The 19,410-nt window shown below is 33.7% G+C and overlaps 1 protein-coding gene across 1 annotated transcript in view; it reads right to left on the bottom strand.

Moving 5' to 3' along the window:
- GRID2 (glutamate ionotropic receptor delta type subunit 2) overlaps positions 1-19,410 on the bottom strand; it is a 1,408,631-nt gene that overhangs the window by 247,275 nt on the left and 1,141,946 nt on the right. The window lies entirely within an intron of this gene.

The following is a 19,410-nucleotide window of genomic DNA, read 5'->3' as shown; positions in this document are numbered from 1 at the left end:
GAAATTTCTGAGACTAATTCCTGAACTAGGCCTTATGTATCAATGCATTGCTATTTTCACAAGGTCAGAAAATGCCAATACATATTCAATCCGTTTTAATGAGGATACAAGAGCCAAGGTTAAGTCTAACATATATTTTTAAAACTCCAAAATGCCATTCAAATCCAGTAACCTGTTAACTACCATTGAAGATTAGTTTCAAATCTATGATAGAGAAGGGAATCATTTATATTGTGAATTCAGTTTTTCAAAAACAATATCAGCCTTCTCAATTTTGAACTTTTTCTTTTTCTTGTTTTCCAGAACTCTTATGTTTAAGTTCTTAGGAGGACATCTTAAAAAGCAGAAAGAAAGAATGGATTCCTCTCTGGTTTCTATCAGTACTTTCTTTGGAATAATAGGTTGGAAAATGGCTAAAGGAATGAGATTTTGGTGTGCTGGTGTGAGATAAAATATAGACATTTTATTCAGTATATGGGTTTTATATATTCAGATAGAGTTCAGTAAGTAATACAGACAGACCTGTAATTGAAAGATGTAAAATAATTCATATCCTAGTGATTCCCACAATACCGCTGATTGAATAAGAAAATATATATGAACCACAGCTCATGGGTTTTTGTATGCGAATGCAAATATGTAAAGCTGAATGCATTTTAGAATTCCACATAAAGCTTAACTATTTTGCTTAAGGAATATCTCCTCCTCCTCCTCTTCTTCCTTTAATATGCCACACTTTGGGTGTGGTTTGTAGATTTTCTCAGGAATTTCCAAAGGCATTTTCAATCTACAGCCTCAGTAGTCACTGAGTCAAAGATTTGGGTGGAATAAATGAGCAATGGAAAAGTCAGGAAACAGGTTCATATTGCTGGGCTGAAGTGGTAAATCCAAACCATGGATGTAATGAAGTAGGACGTAAGGTCAGAGAGGAGAGGGATCAGGGTGAAGTTGCAAAACAAAACAAAACACAAAAAACCTATTAAACTCGGGGCACCTGGGTGGCTCAGTCGGTTAAGCGACTGCCTTCGGCTCAGGTCATGATCCTGGAGTTCCGGGATCGAGTCCCGCATCAGGCTCCCTGCTCGGCGGGGAGTCTGCTTCTCCCTCTGACCCTCCCCCCTCTCATGCTCTCTCTCTATCTCATTCTCTCTCTCAAATAAATAAATAAAATCTTTAAAAAAAAAACCAAAAACCTATTAAACTCAAACCAAAATCAGGAAGTAAGAGATTAAAAGCAAAGGTCAGGAAAAAAGTAATCAAAGCTTCTATATATTGAGTATTTACTAATGGACCAGGCATTGTGTTAAATGTTTTGTAAACATTTCTTAATCTTTACCATAGTCTTAGGAGTTTCCTCAGCCAAGGTCAAGATTAGAGAGGAGTAGGGACAGATGATTTTTGCTTACAGGTAAGGGAAAAGGCTAGGCAGGAAGTGACACATGTCAGAGAATCTAGGAAGCCTCATGGTGTCTCCTCCTTCAAGTACATTTCTTCCATTAAGTCTTCTGGTTTATTACTGCCCCTTCATTTTCTCCCTCTGTTCTCCTCAACAATAAGGATAAATAGGATTATCGTAGGCTGACAGGCCAAAAATTTAGGATAGATTTGTGCAAACAAAACTAAAATAAACATGGTAATAGTTTAGATATCTACAAAACTCAGAAAAAAATCCTCATTATTTTATATTGGAAATAATTTACTAAGACCAATATACTTTCTGAGATGATACTTACTTCTGATGTAAGAAACAATCAGCTTAAAACATAACCATTATAATGAACTGATGATCTTGGGAGATGTGACATATCAAGAAGATAGGAGGAAGGTGATATTGCAAAAATAAGAGATTTTTAATGATGAATAAATAATAAAGAAAATAGGTAGGTGAAGATCTTTTTTTTTTTTTTTTTGTATTGTTCTGAGAGGTGGGCTATGATTCTGTATACCTTAAATTCATTCTTGGGATAATTCAACTGGCATATTGATCATTTCTCTATTTTAATAATGACATATAAACTTTTTATTGAATCATTAAAAAATTATAAGCCCAAATTACTGGACTTGTAAATAGCTATTATATATATATATTTTTTAATTACTTTGACAAATAACTTTGTAACTAGTAACCTTAGACATAATAGGTTATTTGCAGGGGGATAAAACTTTCACTGTATAAGTTTTACATGCAAACAAAATGATGAGTTACTTTTTTGTTTCCCTTTTCCCTGGAGACATTCATTCACCTTGATTTTCTGCAAAGGCCTATGGAAGATAGAAAAAATATATATTTTTTGTTTCTTCCAAGTTTCACAGACTTAGAGATTCTTCTCTGCCCATATGGCAATACACAAGAGACTCCTGCAATTGTTTGAGAATGCAGGCTGCTATTCAAAAAACAGACATGGTAGGCAGTTTTTACATGAAGATATTATCCAAGGAAATGTTATTAATATTAATTGTAGTCATATGACTAAGTTCTTGTGCAATCTTCTGCAACTTTCCTTTTTATTTCTTTTATTGTGCTGCTCATGGTACAAACCTATTCTAACTCTACTATATAATGAACTTTTCAGTAGACAGATTCTTTAGAAAATATTTGACACTTGCAGATAAATAATGAAATCCAAACTAATCACTGAATGATAGTCATCTTTGTGGCTTAATACAACTCTTTTTTTTTTTTCCTAAGATTTTATTTTTTATTTGAGAAAGAGAGTGTGAGTGAGCAAGCGAGCATGAGCAAAAGAGCACAGGCAGGGGGAGCTGCAGAGGGAGAGGGAGAAGCAGGCTCCCATTGAGCAGGTAGTCCTATGACGGGGCTCGATCCCAGGACCCTGAGATCATGACTTGAGCTGAAGGCAGATGCTTAACCAACTGAGCCACCCAAGGACCCCTTAATAAAACTCTTTATAATAACTTTTAGAGTCTTTCTCTGCCTAATAATCTTTGGTGGCTCTGGAAGTAATAACTTGAAGATTATTTGATGCTTTGTGTGTGTGTGTGTTTTACAAATGAAATTAAAAAAAAAATTGTAATGATTGGATAAGCTACTTCAGGTAAAATTTTTTTTTTTAAGATTTATTTATTTATTTGAATGAAAGAGAGAGAGAGTACATGAGAGGGGGGAGGCTTAGAGGGAGAAGAGGCTCCTCGCGGAGCAGGGAGCCTGATGCAGGACTTGGTCCAGGGACTCCAGGATCATGACCTGAGCTGAAGGCAGTCGCTTAACCAACTGAGCCACCCAGGCACCCTACTTCAGGAAAATTTTGATCAGCTACTTTTTTCTTTTGTCCTCTCTTCTCTTTACGGAGTTGTTGGATTTGGATTCTGACCTCCACCCCCACTTCCCATTATCATTTTGAACATGACCCTCCTTTATAGTTAGGTATATAAAAGTTTTGCTGCTGTATTTTAAGTTATTGGAATAGCCCCACTGCATTACGTGGTATAATCTTATACCTCTATAAACACTAGTAATATACATTTAAAAGGTTGAGCTAACTTTCAGACTGCTTTTTGTCTGTGTTCTTAACATTACCAATGATAGAATCTGAGCTTTTGTGTCCAAATGATTCAGTTAACATTTTTTCAGTGTTCTAATGTTACCATGTGTTATACCCAAGCAACTGCCTCTGCTTGAATATGTTTGTCCTCTATGTATCTAGTGAAGTGCAGTGATGTAAAGCTGAATTTTACATTGCATTAAGTTATTATTGTTTTTTTAATAAATCCTTTAAAATTCTATTGAAATTTGTATACTTTTAATTATTGAAAATGTGAGAAAATGGAGTATGGTACAATGTTTGGTTGAAAGTACCAGAAGTCTTAGAAGTGTGCATATACATATCATTTAACTCAGAAGCTGCATATCTAGGATAATTTCTTAAGAAAATAACCAAGGATGTGTACAAATATTGAACCACTAGAATAACTTTTTATAATTTTATAGGCAAGCAATAATAGGAAATTTAGGAAAACAAATTATATATGTACACACACATATAATATAGGCTCTTATACAGACAATAAGTAAAGCTATATAAGAATACCTAGAGGAATAAATGGTTTTCAGAATGTACTGATAATTTATTTTTAAAAATATCATATACAGTATGAAACTACTGTTTTATATCTATATATTAATATATTTTCTGTATACTGACACTCAGCATACTCAGTGCCAAATCCTGTCATGTATATTTCTAATTCATTCTCTCTTTCCTATTTTTACTGCCATTTTTGTTGTTGAGGTGGTAGTACCTAATGTTCTTCAGGCTAACATGTCAGCTGGTCGACCTTAGAAGTCTCATAATCTCTACGCCATCCTTCATACTGTCTCTAAATAGCACAGATCATATAGCTATTTGGATGAAATGCTGTTATTAAATTTATAATCTAACATAACTCTATCATTGTGATTAAGAGGTACACTCTACCAGATCATCTGCTGATAAAATTCAAACTTTAATCAGCATGAATAAAATATTAAATTTGGGAGAAGAAATGACAATGAATAAACTGATGAATAGAAAGTACATCATTTTTAAACCTAAAAAGAAAAATATAACCCTGAGAATTGTTTCAAGCTTAAATTTCCACATTTTGTGTGTGTGTGTGTGTGTTAAGGGGAAGTTTTCCAGCTAAAGCATCTTGATTAGCAATAACACGCCAAACTGAAGATCAAAAGTACCAGATCAAAGCACTTTAAGATCAGCCTGGGAGGGTCCCTGAAAGTTCCATCTCTGTCTTCAAACTTCTCAGACCTGCTACAGGATTCCTACCATTACTGTTTTTTTTTTGGTAGCTGAGTTGACAATAAATTAAAAATAGGAAAAAACAAGTGTTATAAAATGCAGCATTGTTGGAGATGCTTATCTTATGAAAAGATAGCTTAAAAGTTGGAGGTGGTGGCATTTTTCCCCTGGCACTTTCAGAGTGATTATCAAAATATCATCTGCACAGAAGCAAAAGAAAGGCAGAAAACGGCTTTAATAAGATTTAAAGATTTTTTTCTATGAAACTTATTTCACTTTGTTTCATTAATACCAGGTGTTGCAATTTAAAAATTAAGTCTATATTTTTAAAAAGGAGATTGATAAGTTTATTCTACTTGGCTTTTCTCATTCTTCACTTCCTTTGAATTCTCTGATTTCAAATATGTTTAATTATATTCCCCAAAGACTTGTAAAACAAATTAGACACAGAAAATGCATATGTAATAAACACTGTATTTGCTGGTTTATTTTAAAATCATTTAAAAGAGTAGAGTTGCATTTTATAATATCATAAAGGAAAAGAAAAAAAATAAAATCTGCAATTTTAAATGAAAATACTTCTTATTTTGTAAAACCATTTAGCTGCTACTTAAAAGAAAAGAGAAAAATTAAACAATATACCTTATTGATTCTTGTTTTTGAAAACCATATACGTTGGGTTACTTTCTGACATCTTTGCATTACATGATACTTGTTTTCATCTTTATCAGTTAGTGTCGTGAAATATATTAAACTATAGTGACATATCAGAAGGAAGTATTCTAAAGGAGAAATATATATATAACATATATAAAGGAGAAATATATAATTATAATATATATAACATATATAACATGTATATAATATGTTAGTTTATATGTATGTATATGTTAGTTTTATAATGACACATCAGGAGGAGGTATTCTAGAGGAGAAATATATATATATATAACATATGTAAAGGAGAAATATATATATAATTACAATGTATACATAACACACAACATGTATGTAATATGTTTACAAACATAACACTTCATCATGATGGTATTTGTTTGGTATGTAGAATCATCTACACCTTGGATATGTACTTATGTCATTATTTATAATATTTCAGTTGATAAACTACTGAAATTAAATGATAGTCTCAGATAGTCAGATTTGAGGTTTAAATTGCATTGCACTCAAGTCTTGGAGTGAAACAAGTAAGCATAGCCAGCTTACAAGTTTGACCTCCGCAATTACTGTTCATTTTCTAAGCTTCCCTGGGTGTAAATGCATGTTAAATTGTCTTTTAGTGCCAGGAATGACTTTTTCTCAGCCAAATTACTCTCTTTTGGTACCAGTTAGATATGTATTCTATGTAATTTAGTAACGCAAAAGTTATTCATTCCAACTTATAAGTGTCCATCCTGGACATTGCATGTGGCCAGCTTCATTGTCTTACATTATTATAAAAAATGTGTTTGTGGTACTAAAGCAAGTTTTAATGCTTATCCTTTTTAATGAATTATTCAGGTCATCAAATATAATTTCCAACTTGCTTAACCCAATTCAAGTCAGCATTTGTAGAACGTCAATTGGGTCAATACTAGTTCAGAAGAAAAAATTAAAAAATCAATGAACATCAGAGTGATCATTTTAATTTACACTCTTTAACCTAAACCATGTTCCATATTTGGAGGATTGAATATTACAGATTCACTTTAAATATTTCGTTTTCACAAGTGTCACTATCTATACAACTATCTGCAACAACTATAGGGGGACCTATAAAACTATAATTACACTATTTCCTGGTCTTGACATAAGATTTGACCTTGTTTTTCCTATGGCTTAGAGATTAAGTATAGGCCCAATGGATGAACTGCACATCATTTTCAAAGGAAGGTCTTCTGAGGGATAATGCTGTGTTTACAGATTTCCAGTGTGGCTGCAGCTAGTGTCTATTTAATCTTACATTACAGATGGCCTTTTGTGAGCAAATGACTGAATTTAAAAATCAAGAAACTTTTTAATCAAAGAACTGGACTTGACAAGGAAAACTGAGAGTAAAATGTTATTGATTTATTTTTCTGAGAGAGAAAGTGTAATGAATGTTAGCAGATTTTAAGTCTTTTTGGATAAAGGAGAAGTATATTTAAATTTCAAGCAAATAAAAGTAATAAAGATCTTCAATTACATTGTTTACAGGAAGAATTATCTATAGAGAAGGTTACTACTGATGATTTAGGAACAGGAGAATTATTTAATCCTACTCTGAATGCAAAATGTTATTAGCAGTTTGGTTTGGTATAGGGAAAAAATTCTTTCTCTCTCCATATCTAGATATGGGTAGAGATATATATATAGATAGATATTTACAGCTATCTCTATATATTAAATATCTATATTGATTTATCTATCTATAGATAGATATTTATATATAATATTGATATGTAGTCCAAATAAAGGGCTAAAACAATTTATGTAAAATAACATTTATTGTTTCCAGAAAGATATAGGAAGTTGATTGAGAAGGAAGAAATACACTGAGAATGCCATTACTCTTGCTCCTCCCTGTGGTCCTTTTTTAACAAGAGCACTGGGGGAGATCACTTACAAGAGAATGGTTTTCTTCAGGAGCTGTCACCACAAAGAGAGCTAGGAATAATATGTGCCTTTTCATTTAATGTAGATATTGTCTGAAAGGAATAACCGTAATTGATCTGGAGAATAAAAAAGAGTGTGACTGGCTCTTGGAGTTAAGGTTTTTGAAAGTTTCACTACATGGATCTATGCTGTAAGCAACATATAGCTGCCTCAACAAACATTCATGCACCTATAAAATATAATCACGGCTCAGATCCAAATCTACAATTTTTTGAAACAGTTCTTAAATCCCCAAGTATGCTGGAGGACTTGAAGTCACAACAGATAGAGAATAGTTTGAAGGTTAATGCTTTCTAAAACAATTATTTATATTTGTCTAAATGTTTAGTCCTGCCACTCCTCTGCTTAAAACACTCTAGTGACTCTTCACTACTACAAAGTAGAAGCCAAAAACTAGACAGCCTAATCTCATGTGAGCTCATGGACCTCTCTGACCTCCCCTCCTACTAAGCTGTCCTTCTGGCCTCTTGGAGCAGGTCATTGTATTTGTGATTCGCTACACCCGACTCCCCCCAACCCCCCATATCTCTACAGCACATTCCTTCCCATCCTTTAGGTCCTTGTTCCAATCTCAAATGCTTAGAGGCTTACTTAAATGAACCTATTGAACCTATTGAAAATTGCAACCCTTCCACGTGTACTTCAAATTCCTTTCCCTCTGAGATAATTTTTCTATAGTATTTGAGTTCTGATGACTGTGTAATTTATTTATTGATTGATTTAGCCTATTGTTTTTTTTTTTTACCTGTCTCCCTTCCCTAGAATAAAAGCTCCATAAAAGACTGAATCTTTGTTTTTCTCAGAAAGCTACCTCCAGGAGCTTGGATAGGGCCTGTCACATTGTAAACATTCAATAATGTTGAATAAATGAGTGATTTATAATTTGAACCCCAAACATTTAGCTTTAACGTACATAAAACATGTTTTAATCTCAAAAGAAATATTTCTTTGAATTTATAAAAATGTACATAAAGTCATTCCATTGATTGAAGAAGTGGTATCACAGAGGAATTCAGGCATATATAATAGAGCTCTCATATTTTCATTAAGATAACTAATGGAAAAATGCACCTGTCTAATTGGTCAGTTGTGTAATTAAGAAATAGTGCAACATGATTTTACATGCACATTCTGTTTATTTTCTCAGCAGAATAAATTGGTCTGAAAAAACAACAAAGATGTTTCGATATCTGTTAAGACAATGAATGCATGACAAACTTAACACTTCCTTTGTTCAAGATAGCATTAAATAAAGGAAGTTTAGTCCCAATGTTAAATTTGTAGCCAGTGGTGTAGCTAATTAAGAGAAAATGTCAATAGAACTTAACATTGTCACAGGATAATGGTTCCTGCTGCTAGATATATGTCAAGAGAAAGATAAACAAGATGAAGTGATTTATTAAGCAGTGCCACACTCCAGGCGATGCATTTCTAGAGGATTATAGTACTCCTTGGGTGGTGATGTCAGGCAGACGACTGAGGACTAAGTGGCCTAAACTCTTTGAATAGTATAACAATAGTACAGAAATGTGGTGCTTGCAGGCAGTCCTGCTGATATAGCAAAATTACTTTACGTTTAGAAGGAAAGGAGAGACCATCACGATATTAGAAAGGATCTAAAGCAGAAAAGAAGACTGTCAACAATTTTTCATGACTTTGCAGATAATTATGTGAAATCATACTATTTCAAAATTTAAAAGCCAAAAATATTAGGATTACCCCTACTTAAAGTACAGACTTCTCAAAAAATTTTATTTCAGGCAACAAATGATTATTGCTTTGGGAACTTAGTAACTTCTCTCAGCAAAAACTGTATTAAAATAATTTTTGGAGAAGCATCCAAAGATCTTTTATTTCTTTTCAATAATTTTAATAATATAATTTATTTTTAGATTGTTAATATTGATAAAATAATATCAAAGACAGTTTTAATTTAGACTCAACCTTGTGAATACTGGAATGGCATATTCTTTGCTTTAACTCACAAATTTAACTCACAATACTATTACGTGCTTTGATTTTCTTATGTGGAAGTCACAAATTTTACTGGTTACTTAGAAATTGTTTTCATCTTAAAATTTACCTTATATCTGGGTGTTATATATTCCAGTGCTGCAAGAATATAAACTAAAGGGAACATATACTTAACTATATTATTTATAACTTTCCTATGCATAATAATATATTTCAAAAGTATCAACAAGCATTACATATATGTTAATAATGAAACTAATGCTTAGCAATTCTCTTAAGTTTAAAGGAATTCCATCAGTGAATTTAAAATTTTAGCATGATATTTAACATAGGTTCTATTTATTTATGAGACAAGGCTGCTTTCAGTTTTATCAATATATTAAGCAATCAAATAGTTATTGACATTGCAAAAGAATGAAACTGGACCATTACCTTATACCATATACAAAAATTAACTCAAAATGGACTAAAGACTTGAATGTAAGACCTGAATCTATAAAACTCCTGGAAGAAAACATAGGTGGGTAAACTTCTTGACACTGCTCTTGGCAATGATTTTTTTGGATTTGACACCAAAAACAAAGGCAACAAAACAAAAATAAACAAGTGGGACTACATCGAACTAAAAAGCTTCTGCACAGCAAAGGAAAACACCAACAAGATGTAAAGGCAATGTATTGAGTGGGAGAAAATAGCTGCAAATCATATATCTGATAAGGGGCTAATATCCAAAATATGTAAAAAACTCATACAACTCAATAGCAAAAAAACAATTTGAGTAAAAATTGGGCAAAGGATCTGAATAGACATTTTTCCAAAGAAGACACATGAAAGATCTTCAATATCATTAATCATCAGGGAGATGCAAATTAAAACCACAATGAGGGGTGCCTGGGTGGCTCAGTCGTTAAGCATCTGCCTTCGGCTTGGGTCATGATCCCAGGGTCCTGGGATGGAGCCCCACATCGGGCTCCCTGCTCAGTGGGAAGCCTGCTTCTGCCTCTCCCACTCCCCCTGCTTGTGTTCCCTCTCTCGCTGTGTCTCTCTCTGTCAAGTAAATACATAAAATCTTTAAAAAATAAAAAATAAATAAAACCACAATGAGCTATCGCCTCACACCTATTAGAATAGCTATTATCAAAAAGACAAAAAATAACAAGTGTTGGCAAGGATATGGAGAAAGGGAACCCTTGAGCTCTGTCGGGAGGAAGCAAATCAGTGCAGATGCTCTGGAAAACAGTATGGAGCTTCTTCAGAAAATTAAAAACAGAACTACCATATGCTCCAGCAATTCCACTTCTGGGTATTTATCCAAAGAAAATGAAAACACTAACTTGGAAAGATATATGTACTCCCATGTTCCTTGCAACATTATTTACAATAGCTAAGAGACAAAAGCAACCTGAGTGTCCATTAAGATGAATGAATGAAGAAATATGTTATATATAGTCATACGTGTTATATATGCATATATATTTTTTCATTCTTTTCCAAGGCTGAATCATATTCCAGTGCATATCATGGAATATTATTCAGTCATGGAGGAAAACGAAATCTTGCCATTGTGACAACCTGGATAGACCTTGAGGGCATATGCTAATTGAAATAAGTCAGACAGAGAAAGGCAAATACCATATGGTCTCACTTACACGTGGACTCTAAAAAGCAAAACAAATGAAAAAAACAGCACACAGATACCGAAGACAGATTGGTGGTTGCCAGAGGCAATGCAGGCCAAATGGGTGAAAGGAAGGAAAAGGGACAAACTTCCAGTTATAAAATAAGTCACAGGGATATAATGTACAGCATGGTGACTATTGTCAACAATACTGCGTTACATATTTGAAAGCTGCTGAGAGTAGATCTTAAAAGTTCTCATCATAAAAAATTCTATAACTATGTGTACATATTAACTAGATTTATTGCAGTGATCATTTCACAATATATACAAATATCATATCATTATGTTGTATACTTGAAACTAATGTAATGTCTGTTAATTATGCTTCAGTAAAAACTATTAAATATTCCAAGTTTCAATACTGTCATTGTGAGTGTAATAAACAAAAACTGAAATATCATCATCATCATCATCTTTATCATCATCATCATTTCAATTCTGGAATGGATCCAAACGGTTCTAAACTGCATCAATGGCAGTTTGTGAACATTGATTACTTTAGGAAAATTAGCCTTCTCTATGATGTTCATGCTCAATTTCGTGCTATTTTAGTTACAGATTTCAAGACATACTTCCAAAAACAAAACACATATTTACACAGTTCTTATACATTAATCTTTCTAAAATTACTCAATCTTTTTAAGGACTTAATATATAAACTGGAAGCATCCTGAATCAAAACTTGTAATTCCATTCAATTTGAGTTTATTATTTGTTATATCTTGGGCCCTGTTATCCTACAGTTTATCACAATACATGTGATGATGATGTACTTACATGGGAAAAAATGCTTTTAGTTTTTCACATCTAGCTGAATGACAAAGTTATTATGAGTTTGTTAGTATATGGCTTTTACTATAAGCATTTTCATTAGCTAGACTAGCTTTCTTAATATATTTCCTTATACCTAATTACAATATGCTTCTTTAAAATAATGCTTATTTTCTGTGAGATAATTATGAGTGTATTAAACAATGTGGTTGATTCTATCTCTTGCTGTGGCCTGCAAAAATGTTAAGGTAATTATAATGTTGAGTGTCTATTTTATGTCATGCACACAGTTTTAAGTGTTTTATATCTATGAGCGATTAATTTTTCAAACACCTGATGAAGTAGGCAATTATTACTCAGGGAACTGAGGCACCTAGAGGTTAAGCAACTTGTTCAATGTCATATAGTTAGTAAATGGTAGATATAGGATTTAAAACTGAGCTGTATCTCAAGGAAACACAAAGATATGAAAATAGTTCTTAAATTAGATATTGATACGATAGAATCCTATAATCTCAGAGCTGAAAGAAAATTTTAAAATAATCTAGTACTTTATAGATCAGAAAGCAAAGATAAAGTGAGTTGATTGGACAATTCATTTCGTCCACTGTCACTAGGTAAAAAATTGGTTCCCAGTCTGTGTTCTTCATTTTGATAGGTCATGACTTTGTATGCATTTGACCTAATTATATTGCACCAAATAGCAGCATGTCTGTAAACTCCAAGCCCATCATGACTTGTGCTTTCCTCAACATGATAATTAGGAAATTAGGAATATTTAGAAATTAGAAATATTTAGAAAATTAGAAATAATTAGGATTCTGTGATGGAGCTATGTGTTTACTAGTTTGTTTCTCTTGTATACTGAAAGCTCCATGAAGACAGACACCATGCTGTCCTCCTCACCCTTGTGACTAGATAAATAATTCTTATTTAATAATTAAACAGACGTTTTCTGGAGAATAAAGAATTTGAAATCGTAAAGGCAGAAGAAATACTATAAGTACCTGTTAAAGTAGTAAAGTACATGGATATAAACATTAAGTGCTAGAAAACAAGTGAAGCAGACAGGACAAACTGTGTAGCTGTCCCAAATGGATTGCTAATTTAGAGTCGAAGGGACAGAGCTGCAAATATAAAGAGACTCTATAAATTTAGTCACAGCCATAAATCAAAGAGCGATTTTATGTGTCCACAGTGCGGAAATATGGGTCATACATTGGTATTTTGTTAAATCTTAATATAAAAACGAATGATTGTCATCAAGAAATGTAGCTTACAAATAAGGGACAGCTATTATATGTGATGAGATATGTGATGTGAATTTATACTTTATATTACACATTGTAATTTCTCTGCCTTAAAATTGTGAAAAATTAAAGTAAAGGTTATGCCACATTCAAGGGTATTTAACAAAAGTATCACCAGGACTTTATTACTCATCAGTTTTATAAACCAGAGATTATAGTTGGCTTATAATTATGCATCTTAGAGCTAGGTTAAATGCTAAGAGACTTAATTTTCAAAACATACTGATACTGTTTTTAAAAGCTCGGATCAGTTTCCCATGTTTTTTGAAATATAACCATCATTATTAAACTTCTAAATACGTATTCATAGGTGAAGGGGAAAAATGGATTCAGGTCAAACAAAAATTGAATTTCCAAATTTATATTCTAAACTGATGGTCTCTATTACCACCTAAAGTCTTTTGATCCCAATAGTTTAACTTTGATCAATCCTAAATCAGCCTTAGAATAAATTTATCTTTGGTGATGTCTGACCCTATTCTTATTACTTAAGCTGAGGGGTTTTGTAATATGGTACTGTCAGTACTGAGTACTACTATGATATCAATGCTATTTTAAAGGACCTGCGACACCTCCTTTTTCATCACTTAAATTTAGATTTTTAAAACAATTTTTTTTCTTATAGCACTTGGGGAAGAAGAAAAACCAACTCAGAATATCTTAAAAATCACCTTTCAGTGCTTTGTTTTATTTTTTAATGACTCTCGGGAAACCACTCCTTTGTTCCGTTAAATGATAAAATAATGCTTTTAATTATAGTATACATTCTTAAGAAGTTCGAAGTAGTCAAGGAAATGTTTTCACCGGGCGCCTGGGTGGCTCAGTTGGTTAAGCGACTGCCTTCGGCTCAGGTCATGATCCTGGAGTCCCGGGATCGAGTCCCGCATCGGGCTCCCTGCTCGGCGGGGAGTCTGCTTCTCCCTCTGCCCTCTTCCCTCTCGTGCTGTCTGTCTCTCATTCTCTCTCTCTCAAATAAATAAATAAAATCTTAAAAAAAAATTGTTTTTACCAGTTCTTGTTTGATAAGCATTTTATAAGCAGAAATCTGATTTTTGCCTCATATGCCTTGATTACTTTCAACTCTTCAAAAGCCCAGTTTAGCATGAGAAAGGATTTTCTGGCTCAAATCATGAAGAGCTGGTATTAAAATAAACAAAATTCAGGGGCATATTACATACATATGATTCACGGAATCATTGCTTAGGAGCTCATTACAGTTCATTGGAAATGTAAACCAATGGATTTCCATCTTAGCATCACTGCACTTGTTTTCTACCATACAAATTACTCATTCCCCACACCCATAAGGATAGACTTAGAATAGTATCTGAGAACGTGAAAGTTCAACTGAGTTTTTTTTTTTTTTTCTTTAGTGGTTAATTCTGGTGATAAAACGAAAGAAAATGAGCACCTTGTCATGTTTTAAATCAGCATGGGGAAATTCTCAAGTGGATATGACAGTTCTCAGACTGCTTGGCACTCCCTTTATTAAGGGCTGCCAATCATAATTAGCAACAACAGAGATGTTTTTTTGAACCCAAATAAAAATTACAGAGAGCTTTTTTGAGTTAATATCTGTAAGAACAGAACATAGAAAGAAATTTGTCTGGATAATCCAGTCAGCCTATCACTGGGGATGACTCTCATTTTCCCTGTGTTCGTTAGGGTCAGTAAACAGCAGAGTTAGCCAATATCATTTTTGTTATATTCAAATTGAATGTGAAATATCAGATAACATTACAAAGGAATTGCTTTAGCTACTGCATTACAAGGTTTGAATCCTTTGGGGTTTTGCAACTAGGACATTGATAAATTTCATATATTTGATATCTACACTATTAAAATAGATGTCTTTTTGAGTTATTCTCCTATGCTAAGTTTTCAAGAGATGCTTTCTCATCAGCAATCTCTTTAGTTGCCTAATTCGATAGAGAAGAATGTCTGATTCTTCTTTTTGTGGAAACGAGAAAGTTGTGATTCTCTGTAACACTGCGATCCATCTGGCAGTGGAAAGAGCTCTTTATTTTCTTCCAAAAATTGCCCTGGGATCTCAAAGACTGTGGGTTGCCTCTCCTGTTAATTCTTGTGCAGCAGCCCTCAGGTTATCTCCTACAATTCCTAAAGGCCCCCTTTCTATTCATCACTGGCATCTGTGGAGCTTTTTGATCTTCAAGAAAGCTAGCAAAGGAATTTTCCTTCTTTATTCTTTCCAATAATTCTGTCTCCTCATTGGAAGTGGTTTTTTTGGTCCCATTTGGCTATGGCCCATTTAGATGGTTCCAAGCATGACTGCCAGAACTGTATCTTTCTTATTTATGACCATACTCAAAACATCTAAGTTGGGCATGATATACAGCATACCCAAGAAATGGTAATTAAACCAGTTAATATAGTTATTCTTTGTTTTCTTTTTGTTCTTCCTGTTCCTGGCATATAGTTGGTACTTAATAAATGCTTGCTGGTAAATAAACATATGTAATAGCTATAAATATTTTACATGACTATAAATATTTGTACTTTCTAGAACCAGACAAAAGCATCTGAGGCAAATTCTGAAATTGCCCTTTGCAAGTAAACAGCAAACAAATTGTATACAATATGTGTGTGAAAAAGTCAGAGGCCTCCCACCCGCAGGCCCAGATGATATTAAGATGATGCTCTTAATATCACTGCCCATAAACTAAACATAAAGGATCTTCAAAAATCAAATGCTAGTTGTTTAAGTATGTTGATTGCAGAGAGATGCATGTAGACATGGAAATAAAGGAGGATATAAAACGACAACAAAACTTGCATAAAATTGGTCTCTCATTCATGCATTTAACTATCTAATTCACAAGCTTTAATGTTCCAGCCAAACAGATGTACTAAGTTTATCTCTATAATGGACCATACTGCTTTTGTACAGTTGGATTCCCTGAGCTATTTTTCCAGAATGCTTTGAAGTTACAGACTTTTTAAGAAATCAGAATTAGTAAACAACTGGCATATATTTAACATTTTTCTTTTAGCTGTCCCTAAACTCTTTTTTCCGAAAATTTTCCGATAATACATGAAATGCTTTTTATCCCTATTCAATCTGGTCTAGTGGCTCAATAAAGACGGTAATTCTGAATAACAGCTGCACTTCTTAAAAAGACTGTATTTTTATTGAAAATTATCACTAATTTTAACTCCATTGCCTGTGCATGGACACTGTCATTGACTGATTCTTTTTTTCATAGGGCTTAGGAGCTTTTTCTTAATTTATTTTTGATCAAAATGTAAAGATGCTTTCTGTATCTTTTAACAAATTCACCTTTTCATTGTTAGGAAGTGGAAGAATGGCAGCATTTCAAAGATGAAGTAGTTAATCATATGCAATTCAGCATTATCCATCACTAGGAATTTGTATTAATGTACAATCAACCTACAGGCCGTACAATTCATTTAAAGGCCCAGTTGGGATGGAAAAGTGCTTAACATATTTATAACTTTTGATATCTGTGTCATGTTTACACACGAGAAAATCATGCTAACCATATGGGTAATTTTACTTTTCTTTTTCTCTTAGATATGCTCCAAAAATTAATTTGGCTACCTGGAGGCAGAGTTCAGAAAGCATGTCAACATCCTCAAAAATAAAGCTTCAACAAATCTGATACCTTATTTATAAGTTCCTCATCTTAGCTGCTTAATAAAATACACCAGTAGAGACATTCTGAGTAACTTCCTGTTAGGTTTCGTGAATTTAGATCATTGGGGAACAGATTATAATCTAATAAGCACAACATTGCAGTTAACTCCATGCTTTGTTTAGTTAACTATTTAGCATGTATTTATTCATTTAGTTGATCACTTTGCATTTATCAAACACTTAATATGTACAAGACACTGAACTGTAGGTAAAGGGACTATAACCATAAGACACTATTTTATGTTCAAAGGACTCAGATGGAGACAAATGAAGAAAAGGCAATTACATAATAGTTTATAAGTGTTACGATAAATATATCTTCAGAAGCTTAGAAGATGGTTCCTAATCCCAGCAAATATTTCCTAAAAGAAGTGAGATCAAAACAAGAATTAGAGGATGCATAGCAACCTGCCATATGAAAGCAGAGTAAGAATAGAGATTAAGCAGTTTAGTAATAAAGGCATCTTAGGAATTGAAAGGAGCAGAAGCAATGGCAGAGAGTCATGTCACAGTCTTGTATTCCAGGGACAAAAGCCATTTGGAGTAACTGAACAATTAAATGTGAGGCATGAACGGTAAGAGATGAGAATTGAGCCCTGGACAGGAGCCCAATGGTGGAATATTGTTCATGTTCCAAGTAACTCAGACTTTTAAACTGTGAGCATTGAGGATCCAAGAAAATATTTAAAGAATGAGAATTATGTGTTTAGCTCTCCCTGATAGAAATAACTTGGATATATATGCAAGTATGTGGAGCATATGTTGGCAGGGGACAAGATTGAAAAAAGAAAGACCTGTTAACAACATTCCTGTAGTTCAGATGAGAAATGAAGTAGGCTTAATCTAGGTAGGAGTGTGGGCTTAATCTGTCTAGGTGAGACAAGATTTCCACTTCTAGAAATATTTAGAAGGTAAAATTCACAGGACCTAACTGTGGTTGGATAGAAGGGATAGAAGGAAGAAGAAATCAAACTGTTTTCAGAGTTTCTAACCTGTATATCTGAGTGGCTAGCAATGCATCAGCTGGAAGAGAATATGAGAAGCTACAAAGCTTTAAAGTGTAAAATAAATTCAATGTTTGACATGTTGGAATTCATGGTGCTTTTGCTATATCCAGAGAGTGGTCTAGTGAGCAGTTGGATATACAAAACTAAAATTAAAGAATGGGTGATGTAGATTTGGGGGGTCAACTGAATATTGGTGGTTATTAAACCATGTACAGAAAATTGGGTGGATTGGGAAGAAGTGAGATGAAAACAAAGGTTAATTACATCTAACTATACCAACCTTTATTTTTAGCCTGTGCTCATAGCTATTAACATCTCCTAGCTATTTGTCCTCATTTACTGACAACTTTGGCACATGGCTCATTTTCTTTCTCTCCAATCTGAGTTGACCGTCATTGCAGATGGTTCATCTAATCCTCTGGACTCTCAGTTCCTTGATCAGCTTTGAAGTCCCTCACCAACTCTTAACTTCAGGAATCCATAAATACAAACTTCAAACTCCCTCACACTGATATGTCCACTTTTGTTCTTTGGTCTCATCAAGAACTCTATTCTCTCCTACTACTACTCTATTACTTTCCAGTCATACTCTTACTGCATTCTTATTATTGGTCTTTCTACTTTTTTTTTTTTTATTGCTTCATGTACCCTAGGAGCTACCATTTTAACCATTATCTTGCAAATAATCTAAAATCATTTGCCTTTTTATCCTTTTTCCATGTGCCTGACTATCCACAGCTGAGTATGATTTGTTTTTATTTTTTATTTATGTGGTAAGCAATTATGTGACCCTTATATAAGTTATTTTATCTAAGAACTTCATAATTTTTAGCCACTTTAATTTTTATAACAAAGTTATGAGACAGGCACAACCAGGATGTTCCCTACAAGGAGAACTCATGCCATCGTACAAGTTTGTGATCCCCAACCTGGACTCTAACATTTTTCTGTTTCATTGACTCTTTTTTCTCTTTTTGGAATGCTCTTTATGGAGAAATTAACTACCATTCTGTGAGAAAGGCCAAACTATCCCATGAAGAGAGACCATAAAAGAAAACTGAAGCTACCAGCCCTCAGCCAGCATCAGCCACCAGACATGTAAGTGAAATGCACAAGCCTTCAGACGAGTTCATTTTCAGACTTTGAGTTGTCTAGTTGAGTCCTCAGACATCACTGAGTAAAGACAAGCCATCCTCCCTATGTCTTGTCTAAACTTCTGACCCACAGAACTGGTAGGTTTTGGAGGATCTGGTTATGCAGCTATAGTCACTGGAATACTACCAATAACAAGTTTATTGCTAAATCCAGTAAGTATCTTTCAAGTCTTAATTTTACTTGATTTTTTGAAATGTTTAACATCTTTGGCCAAACCCGCCATCTTTAAATATTGTCTTTATTTGGTATGTATACCACTGCATGCTATACATGGTACTTGCGTCTTTCTCATTACTCTTTGTCAGTTAGCACTGAAAGCTCCTCTAGCCCATTCCTTTTCTTAGGGCTCTCTCCTAGGCCCTCTCTGGGCCAGTGGTCTCACACAGGAGTATGCAGTTGAGAACAACTACTCAAATTTAATGGAAGATCTA

Source organism: Mirounga angustirostris, unplaced genomic scaffold, assembly GCF_029215605.1.
Source record: "Mirounga angustirostris isolate CCGP_5_RB_7025 unplaced genomic scaffold, mMirAng1.0.hap1 SCAF_2, whole genome shotgun sequence".
Taxonomy (NCBI): domain Eukaryota; kingdom Metazoa; phylum Chordata; class Mammalia; order Carnivora; family Phocidae; genus Mirounga; species Mirounga angustirostris.
This window is presented reverse-complemented; position numbering and strand designations above follow the sequence as displayed.